Genomic DNA, 11392 nt, shown 5'->3' with positions numbered 1-11392 from the left:
TTCTTCTTCTCTCATCTCACTTTTCTTGGTTCTCTGGTTTGCTACTTTGGTAGCTGTTACAATGACACTTGCTGCCACTGCCATTCTCAGCCACATCTTGCCACTGTACACTGTACACAACTCAAACTGATAGTGTGGATAACAATGACAACCATACAACAACATTCTTATCCTAGAAACCTTGGTTTGATACCTTAACTCTGTATCATGGGTTGCTATTGATGCTACATAATAAAACTTTCAAACAATTACCTGAAACATGGTTTAAACACTAGCAATATTGCTGGGTTCCATATCTCTTGGTACATTCTGTAAGCAAATTGAGCTAGCCACGTTAGCTCAGGTCAATATGAATAAAATAGATGGCCAAATCAAATGTCTTAGAAAGATGCTAATAATACAAAGTAATCATTTTGAACAGGCTAATATTATTCCTGTTCATATCATCCCCCCCTTTTTTGAACTAGCTGAACTAACTTCCAACTTCTCAAATGTACAGTTTAAGTACAAAAACAATAGGTGGTCTCGTATCCTACGGTCTTTAGCTACGTTCTCACTTACTAATAGAACGTTTATCTCACCTTTTCTTTATGATGTACAAACGTTTTGCTCTCTTTAAGTAAATAAAATTTTCTTTTCATCAAAAAAGAAAAAAACTCATTTTGAACAGCATAATGCCAATGAATTTTTGGGAAATGAATGCATTTGCAAGGAACCCATTTAAAATCTACTTAACTATGCAATTACTTTATCTAACATATCTTATAAAAGAAAAGATGATTGAATCCCACAGCTAAAATTTGAACATTGAACAGTCCCTATTGATGCTCCGAAACATACACTTCAGAATTGGCATTCTAATCTGTAAGTTTGACTTGAATGAGCTAGACAATACTCACAAATTGAGTTTGGGCTCAGAACTTACAGGATATCAGTGCGTTTTGGCACATTTCCCTTGATTATATAAAATTGGTCCCACATTTTTGTCCCCCACTCTGGAACAAAAAACGAAAACGTTAGATACATCAAAGATATATATTGTAAGATCTAAGGTTCATTGTAATCTATTATAACCCATGTTAGACTGACATGATTAAGTTGGATTAGGAAAACATTGGCACACATACACTTAATCCAAAACAAAGTTTTTTCTTTCTTTGGGTGAATAGACTTTATTAAAGAGGAAAACGAACTATAAGCACCCAAGAGGAAAAAGAAAAATTAATTACAAACAATACAATAGAGATCGTATCAGAAACTGTAATTGTTGATGATGTCACTCCAAAGAGTCCTCCAGTTACTCCCTTCTTTGCTGAAAGTGAACCAGAGGTGGAACATATTGATTTTATCTTTCCACCCAAATCTTTTGAAGACCATGAACCGAGCTTGCACAACTATATATACGACTTTAGAGGGTTGCCAAAGCATTACTATAGGCTGAAGACAGATATCCAACATATCAAGCTGATTTCTTGCTTGACCAAAACTTGTGGACGAGTTTGTTCTAACATCGGGGGAATTGATGCAGTATCAAGCCTGAAGAAGATCACTTGTTCTGTTTTGGTTCACATCAAAACTAGACCAACCCGCAGGAGCAAGAACCAGCCCCAATTAAGCCCAGTCGAGGGTTAAGTAGGTCAGGGTTAGTCCTTGCGATATTATTCCTGGTGGGGCCTATGAAGTCAACTCCAAAGAACCACCAAACCTGAGTTTAATTTTCTTAAAGTGTCTTTTAATATTCCAATGTGTTTTTCCATTTTCCTAGGCTTAGTTAATGAGTTGATTTCTTTTTCTAGGTGCTTTAATTAGACTTTTCAGTTTTCAAGTTGGGTCTTTAAAGTTTTCTATGTAGGAGTCCAAAAGTTTGTCTAAGTAATTAATTTTACTTGGTATTAGTTTCTAGGTAATTTAATGCTTTATTGGAGTTAGCTTCTAGGTGATTAATGCTCGAGTCCAAGAGTCATTTTTATTTTCTTTATATATACTCATGTAATCCAACAATGAAAGAAAGATTTGAAGAATGAATTGAATTTTAGATTTCATTGGAAATCAGCAGGTGTGTTTGATCACCTTCTATCCCTCCCCTCTCCTCAACGTCTTCTCTTCTTTCTCTCCCCCTCTCAATCTCATCTCTTCTCCTCTCTCTCACGATACTCCCTCTCATCCCCTCTTCTCTCTTCATCGAAGATCAGAATCTGATCTTCAAACCTCGTCTTCTCCCTTTATCCTATCCCTAACCTCCCTATAAACTAGATCTGATCTCTCTATTACAGATCTGAACCTTCCACCTGCGTCAAATTGGTATCAGAGCCTAACCTAACAGAGCTATGGTTGCATGTGAGAATGTTCTTGATTCTCCTCCCTACACTTTCAAAATCAGAGTTGGTCTGCCCAATGGGAGAACAGTTATATTACTTGTTGATGAAAAGCGACAAGAAAACTTCATTTCACAACCCGTGGTGGATATGTTATCTCAAACAGGCGAGATAGTCATCACACCTGACAATCGATTCCTTATTGAATTTGGACTTTCCACATATTATGACAACGCTTGTTGTCGAACTTTTCCTAGTTCAAAGAGAATTATCCAAGTGGGTTGTGATTGGTTGGAAGAGCGCAGAGGTGAAGTTGATCCTCTTAACAACATATGTATCCTAAGGCCTTTGCATCTGTCGAAGACTCAAGTTCTGAAAGGACTACAGCCACAGGTGACTACACCAATGCAAAAACATGAAGAGCCAACCGAGTCAACACCTGAGGCAGATCCAATGAAAGAAGCTCCTACTGAAGTAGTGTTGGTAGATTCTACTGTGGAAGCCACCATTGAAACCAACCCAGAAACTGTAATTGTTGATGATGTCACTCCAAAGACTCCTCTAGTTACTCCCTTCTTTGCTGAAAGTGAACCAGAGGTGGAACATACTGATTTTATCTTTCCACCCAAATCTTTCGAAGACCGGGAACCGAGCTTGCACGACTATATATATGACTTTAGAGAGTTGCCAGAGCATTACTATAGGCGGAAGATGGATATCCATCATATCAAGCTGATTTCTCGCTTGACCAAAACACGTGGACAAGTTTTTTCTAACATCGGGGGAATTGATGCAGTATCAAGCCTGAAGAAGATCCCTCGTGCTGTTTTGGTCCACATTAGAACTAGACCAACCCGCAGCACCAAGAACCAGCCCGAATTAAGCCCAGTCGTGGGTTAAGTTGGCCAAGGTTAGTCCCAGCGATATTATTGCTAGTGGGGCCTATGAAGTCAACTCCAAAGAGCCACCAAACCTGAGTTTAATTTTCTTAAAGTGTCTTTTAATATTCCAATGTGTCTTTTCGTTTCCTAGGCTTAGTTAATGAGTTGATTTCTTTTTCTAGGTGCTTTAATTAGACTTTTCAGTTTTCAAGTTGGGTCTTTTAAGTTTTCTATGTAGGAGTCCAAAAGTTTGTGTGGGTAATTAATTTTACTTGGTATTAGTTTCTAGGTAATTTAATGCTTTATTGGAGTTAGCTTCTAGGTGATTAATGCTCGAGTCCAAGAGCCATTTTTATTTTCTTTATATACTCATGTAATCCAACAATGAAAGAAAGATTTGAAGAATGAATTGAATATTGGATTTCATTGGAAATCAGCAGGTGTGTTTGATCACCTTCTATCCCTCCTCTCTCCTCAATGTCTTCTCTTCTTTGTAGGTGTATTTGATCACCTTCTATCCCTCCCTTTTCCTTAAAGTCTTCTCTTCTTTCTCTCCCCCTCTCAATCTCATCTCTTCTCCTCTCTCTCACGATACTCCCTCTCATCCCTCCTTCTCAAGTTGGGTCTTTTAAGTTTCTATGCATAGTTGGCAAGGAGTCGCCTTGGCATCTAGGCGCCTTGTTCTCGCCTTTTTCTAGTGTCGCCTTATCGCCTGGCGACGCATTTCTAGTGTCGGCTTGATTTTTAACCCCTCAAACACCTTGGTTCAAGTTGGCGACTTAACAACTATGTTTCTAAGTAGGAGTCCAAAAGTTTGTGTAAGTAATTAATTTTACTTGGTATTAATTTCTAGGTAATTTAATGCTTTATTGGAGTTAGCTTCTAGGTGATTAATGATTGAGTCCAAGAGTCATTTTTGTTTTTTTTTATGTACTCATGTAATCCAACAATGAAGGAAAATTTTGAAGAAAGAATTAAATATTGGATTTCATTGGAAATCAGCAGGTGTGTTTGATCACCTTCTATCCCTCCCCTCTCCTCAACGTCTTCTCTTCTTTCTATCACCCTCTCAATCTCATCTCTTCTCCTCTCTCTCACGATACTCCCTCTCATCCCCCTTCTCTTCTTCTCTCTAAGATCAGAATCTGATCTTCAAACCTCGTCTTCTCCCTTTATCCTATCCCTAACCTCCCTATAAACTAGATCTGATCTCTCTCTTACAGATCTAAACCTTCCGCCTGCGTCAAATTGGTATCAGAGCCTAACCTAACAGAGCTATGGTTACATGTGAGAATGTTCTTGATTCTCCTCCCTACACTTTCAAAATCAGAGTTGGTCTGCCCAATGGGAGAACAGTTATATTACTTGTTGATGAAAAGCAACAAGACAACTTCATTTCACAAGCCGTGGTGGATATGTTATCTCAAACAGGCGAGATAGTCATCACATCTGACGATCGAGTCCTTATTGAATTTGGACTTTCCACATATTATGACAACGCTTGGTATCGAACTTTTCCTAGTTCAAAGAGAATTATCCAAGTGGGTCGTGATTGGTTGGAAGAGCACAGAGGTGAAGTTGATCCTCTTAACAACATATGTATCCTAAGTACTTTGCATCTATCGAAGACTTAAGTTCTGAAAGGACTACAGCCACAGGTGACTACACCAATGCAAAAACATGAAGAGCCAACCGAGTCAACACCTGAGGCAGATCCAATGAAAGAAGCTCCTACTAAAGTAGTGTTGGTAGATTCTACTGTGGAAGCCACCATTGAAACCAACCCAGAAACTGTAATTGTTGATGATGTCACTCCAAAGACTCCTCCAGTTACTTCCTTCTTTGCTGAAAGTGAACCAAAGGTGGAACATATTGATTTTATCTTTCCACCCAAATCTTTCGAAGACTATGAACCGAGCTTGCACGACTATATATACGACTTTAGAGAGTTGCCAGAGCATTACTATAGGCTGAAGACGGATATCCATCATATCAAACTGATTTCTCACTTGACCAAAACTTGTGGATGAGTATTTTCTACCATCGGGGGAATTGATCCAGTATCAAGCTTGAAGAAGATCCCTCGTGCTGTTTTGGTCCACATTAGAACTAGACCAACCCGCAACACCAAGAGCCAGCCCCAATTAAGCCCAGTCGTGGGTTAAGTTGGCCAGGGTTAGTCCCTGTGATATGATTGCTGGTGGGGCACTGGGGCCTATGAAGTCAACTCCAAAGAGCCACCAAACCTGAGTTTAATTTTCTTAAAGTGTCTTTTAATATTCCAATGTGTCTTTTCATTTTCCTAGGCTTAGTTAATGAGTTGATTTCTTTTTCTAGGAGCTTTAATTAGACTTTTCAGTTTTCAAGTTGGGTCTTTTATGTTTTTTATGTAGGAGTCCAAAAGTTTGTGTAAGTAATTAATTTTACTTGGTATTAGTTTCTAAGTAATTTAATGTTTTATTGGAGTTAGCTTCTAGGTGATTAATGCTTGAGTCCAAGAGTCATTTTATTTTCTTTATATACTCATGTAATCCAACAATGAAAGAAAGATTTAAAGAATGAATTGAATATTGGATTTCATTGGAAATCAGCAGGTGTGTTTGATCACTTTCTATCCCTCCCCTCTCCTCAACGTCTTCTCTTCTTTCTCTCCCCCTCTCAATATCATCTCTTCTCCTCTCTCTCACGATACTCCCTCTCATCCCCCCTTCTCTTCTTCTCCCTTCATCCAAGATCAGAATCTGATCTTCAAACCTCATCTTCTCCCTTTATCCTATCCCTAACCTCCATATAAACTAGATCTGATCTCTCTATTACAATTCTGAACCTTCCGCCTGCGTCAGCATGATTGATATATATGCTCCAGCTTGAGGGGCGTGTTAGAAGTATCGAGTGGGACCCATTTATGGGTCTCGGAATACCGAGAGCCCTTATGGGTCTTGATTAGTGTGTCTTTTATTTTGGTCTATTCCATATATGCCCCTATCCCTATTTATATTGTATCTCTTTCATTATTGAGAGAATAAGAAGTTACGGCTGCAGTTCTATTCTGTTGACAGACTTAGAATTAGAGTAAGGCTTGGATGAATAATGATCATCCCAAGCTCTTTATTTATATAACTGAGAATAAAGAATAAAAGTACAAATAAGCAATGTGGGACTAAAGCCCACATAATAGAAACATACAAACATAAGAAAAAAGGGTCTAAAGTACCCCTATGGTTCTAACACTCCCCCTCAAGTTGGATCAAATATGTCAATCATGCCCAACTTGACTAGATTAGGATGGAACAATTTTCCAGACAATCCCTTGGTGAAAATATCAGCAACCTGATCAGTAGACTTCACAAAGGGAACACAAATTAGTCTGTCTTCCAACTTTTCCTTGATAAAATGTCTGTCCACTTCAACATGCTTGGTGCGATCATGTTGTACTAGATTGTGAGCAATGCTGATTGCAGCTTTGTTGTCACAGTACAACATCATAAGGAGATGAACAAGAACACCAAGGTCTTGTAGCAAGCCTTTCAGCCAAAGTAACTCACAAATGCCCTGTGCCATAGCACGAAACTCTGCTTCAGCACTAGACCGAGCCACCATATTCTACTTCTTGCTACGCCAAGTGACAAGATTGCCTCCTATGAAAGAACAATACCTAGAGATAGATTTTCGATCAGTAGAACCAACCCAGTCAGCATCGGTATATGCCTCTATCCGTAAGTGACCATGAGGAGACAGAAGAATGCCTTTTCCAAGAGCTGACTTAAAGTAGTGAAGGATCTGTAGGACAGCCTCCACATGAGAATAATAGGGGTCATGCATAAACTGACTCACAGTACTCACAACAACAACAATGTCTGGACGTGTGTGTGAGAGATAAATCAGCTTCCCCACCAGTCTTTGGTACCAGCCTTTATCAACAGGTTCGCCCTCCTTTTCTTTGAGACGAACAATAGCCTCCTTAGGAGTATCTGAAGGGTGACATCCTAACAAACCAGTTCCAGACAACAAATCTAGGACATACTTCCTGATGAGCACATTTATGTGTGAAATTTTAGGGCATAAATTATACATTTTACCACATTGGACAGAGTTACTCGGTGCTTTCTTGTGCTTTTCAGGGTTTAGGTGAATTCTTGTGAAAATGAAGGAGATGATGCTAAGGAGATGTTTTTAAGCTTTTTAGAAGTGTAAATGGATGCATAGCCCATCGAGTCAGCCTCATGATGGTTCAAACGGCGCTTAATTCCGAGTTGAAACGAAGAAGTTATGGCCGTTTTAGTACGATGCGTGAAAATGGTCTGCAGGGTTTATTTATAATTATTGATCGGATGGGAACAAAGTGAAACGGAAGTTCGGATTTTAGGGGCCTTAATGAAATTATCAAAAGTTACTTTACTATACCCGAAAGATTCCATTTGGAAGGCTCGGACAGTCCAACTTCAACTTGAGATATCTTGGGCTCCCCACTCAATTGGATGAAATTTGGGTCTATTTTGTGTGATTTTTCGCATAGGAACACAATGGTGAGACCTATATAAGCACCCCATGCTCCACGTTTTCTGAAGGACAGAATGGGTATTTTATTTATTCTTGAAGGAATCCTAGTCATCACCCTTACTCTCTCTCTCCTCCAACTTCTCAAGGGCACTTCTGAAATTCTACTTGGGATAGATTTATTTTGAAAGATATTCTCTCACCTATGGAAAGTTGAAAAGTCAAAGATGCTTTGATTTTATTGCTTGGAGAAGATATCTACAAAGAAAAGGAAGCACAAGTTAGAATTAGAAATTTACTTTTCTAAAAATAGAAGGTCTATGTAAATAATCTTCTCTTTTTCTTCTTTCTATTTTTTTCTTTTTTTCTTAGGATTCAAGGCATTGTAAAAGAGGAAGGAGAAGAGAATATTCTCTTTTCTTAGGGAATATTTCTCCTACACTTCCCCCTTCTCTCTTCTCCTCTCTTCCCCTATAAATACCCCTTGCCCTTTGGGTTGTAAGAAGTAGTTTTTTAGTTCAGTTTTTTAGTTCAATTTTTAGTTCAATTTTAATTCAGTTTTTTTAGTGTAATTTTTACTTCATTCACTTAGTGAAATTTTCTCTTCTTTTCCTATTTTTGGCTTAAGTTCTTAGTTTTGATTTCAAGTTCTTAATTTTGATTTCATAAGTCTAGTTTAATGGTTGTAATAGTTTTAGTTTAAAGCTTCCTAGTCTAAGTTCCTATGTTGATAACAAGACATGGAGATTTAGAAGAGGAAGCCATGGTGAATTTATTTAAGTATTCAAGCACATCAAGGTATCTCATTCTCTAAACCCTTAATCTCATTCTCCCTCTCCTCTATCTCTCTCTATCTTCTTCTTCTTCTCCCTCTATTTCTTTTATTTTTTTTTATAGGATTGTGGTTTGTGGATGCACTTTTATTCCCTTATTCCTTTTTATGTGGTTATTATGTGTGGCTGTATTTTTATTCCTTTCAATTTGCGTTAGTCTGATAGGTTAGATGCTCATGTGTTAGGACGCCAATTTAATCCCTTAATTTTGTTAGATGCTTATGAGTTAGGATGCATTAATTTTCATTAATTTAATTAGTATAATTTAACACTTTAATTTGGTTCACTTTGCATTACTTTTAAGTTAGTTAAATAAAGTGGCGTATATCTCCTCGTGTTCGACCCGTAGCTACGATTGACCCGTACGCTTGCGGTATTATTTTAACTCAAACACTTCCTTTGGGAGAGAAAGATGCCTTTAGAGACCTAGCAACCTCAATCCCTAGAAAGTACCGTAGCTTCCCTAGATCTTTAATCTCAAACTCCTGCCCAAGAAACTTCTTCAACCGGTTGATCTCATCACCATCGTTGCCAGTAACCACAATGTCATCCACATAGACTATAAGAACGATGATGGTTTTTCAGCCCTCTTTATAAAGAGAGTGTGATCAGCATTACTCTGTTTAAGTGTTTATAACCCATAGAAATCATGGCTTTGTGAAACCGACCAAACTAAGCTCTAGGTGACTGCTTCACCCGTAAAGTGTTTGCTTCAACTTGCACACTTTACCTTGATTACTGTCACAAGAAAACCCTGGTGGAATATCCATATACACCTCCTCACTAAGTTCTTCATTTAGGAAGGCATTCTTCACATCCAGCTGTTGTAGATCCCATCCAAGATAGCAAAACCCGAACTGTATTCAACTTTGCAACAGGAGCAAAAGTCTCCTGGTAGTCAATCCCATATGTCTGAATAAAGCCTCTTGCAACCAGACGTGCCTTATACCGATCCACAGTGCCATCAACCTTCTGTTTGACCACAAACACCCATTTACATCCCACTGGTTTTTTCCCTGGAGGAAGATCTACAAGATCCCAAGTATTATTTTTTCTTAAGGCTTTCATTTCTTCCAACATAGTTGCCTTCCACTTTCCATCTGCGTAAGCTTCCTGCCAATTTTTAGGAACAAAAACAGAAGAAAGAGAAGACACAAATGCACGAAAAGACGGAGAAAGAGAACAATAAGAAACAAAGCGAGAAATGGGATGCAAGGTGCAAGTCCTAGTACCTTTGCGAAGGGCAATAGGTAGTTCGGAAGAAGTCTCACCAAGAGGAGGAAGACGAGGATCTGGATCCTGAGCCGACAATTGGACAGGTATGGGTGCCACAGTGGATTGATGCTGCCCTCTTTTGGAGCATCTCTTTTGGTAGGTGATAACATTCGAGTTGTCAATTCTCTTCTGAAATTCACTGATGGTCTTCTGGACTGGAGTCAACTCCCTCTGACTAGGAATATGACCATCATTATTTTCTACAAGCTCCCCCTGTAATGGAATCCTTGTGGAAGAAGGGGCAGCGGCGAAAGTAGGCTCCAAAATAGGCTAGACAGCAGCCATAGGAGAAGGGGCAGCAGCCAAAGTAGGCTCCAATTGGACTGGATAGCAGCCATAGGCTCCAAAGTAGGAGGAGACTCAGGAGACTCAAGGGGAGGAAGCATAAGCACATCTTCACTAGAACTAGAATTCTCCCCCTGAAGATGTGGAGATGGATAATAGGAAAGACGTTCGGGAAAAACAACATCCATACTGACCAGAGTACGACGGAAAGGGAGATGGTAACACTTATAACCTTTCTAGGTTGGAGAGTAACCCAAAAAAACACACCATAACCCACGAGGGTCAAGTTTACCATGAGATTTCGTGTCTCTGGCATAGTACACACAACCAAACACCTCGGGAGGAACCACAAAGGTGGAATTCCCATGTAAAAATTCAACCAGACTGCGAGAGTCAAGAGCACGAGAAGGTAACCGACTAATGAGATAGGTTGCAATGAGGATAACATCCCCCCAATATTGGGATCACCCTGGTCACTTCCAACAAATGTCGGTTCTTCCTTTCAGCCACACCATTCTGGGTTGGGGTATCAACACAACTAGTCTGGTGAATAATCCCATTATCAGCCAAATACTTCTGAAATTGGTGTTCCTTATACTCGGTGCCATTATCACTTCTCAAAACCTTGAGATTGGCATTGAACTGAGTTTGAACCATTCTATGGAAATGCTGAAAACAGGCAAAAGCTTTACTCTTAGTGTGCATAAGATAAACCCATGTATGCCTAGAATGACAATTAATAAAAGAAACAAACCAACGATGACCAGAGAGGGAGGTTTTACGACTAGGGCCCCAAACATCAGAATGCACCATCTGAAAAAGTGAAGAACTCCTTTTATTTGAAACCGAATAAGTAGAACGTGTCTGTTTGGCAAGAACACAAGCCTTACAAAAAAATCGGTCTTATCGCAAGATTTGACTAAAGTAGGAAATAAAGATGCTAAAATTCCTAATGGAGGGTGACCTAATCTAGAGTGCCACTGGTAAATTTCAGAAGAGACTAAGGAGTTCTAATGTGGAGATGATAAACATGGTGGAGTGAGACGACCATCATCACGCAGGTACAAGCAACCATGCACTTTACCAAATCCAATCGTCTTCCCAGAGGCCAGATCTTGAAACACACAATGAGAAGGAAAAAAGTCACTTTACAGTTAAGATCACAAGTAAGACTACTAATAAAAAGAAGGTTAGTAGTAAAATTAGGAATATGCAAAACTAAAGACAAAGTAAGGGAGGAAGTGCAGTTGATGATTCCTTTTCCACATATGGAGGAAAGGGAACCATTAGCTACTTTGACCTTGTC

This window comes from Telopea speciosissima, chromosome 5 (assembly GCF_018873765.1).
Source record: "Telopea speciosissima isolate NSW1024214 ecotype Mountain lineage chromosome 5, Tspe_v1, whole genome shotgun sequence".
Classification (NCBI taxonomy): Eukaryota; Viridiplantae; Streptophyta; class Magnoliopsida; order Proteales; family Proteaceae; genus Telopea; species Telopea speciosissima.
The sequence above is the reverse complement of the archived record's forward strand: the minus strand, read 5'-3'. Positions refer to the sequence as shown.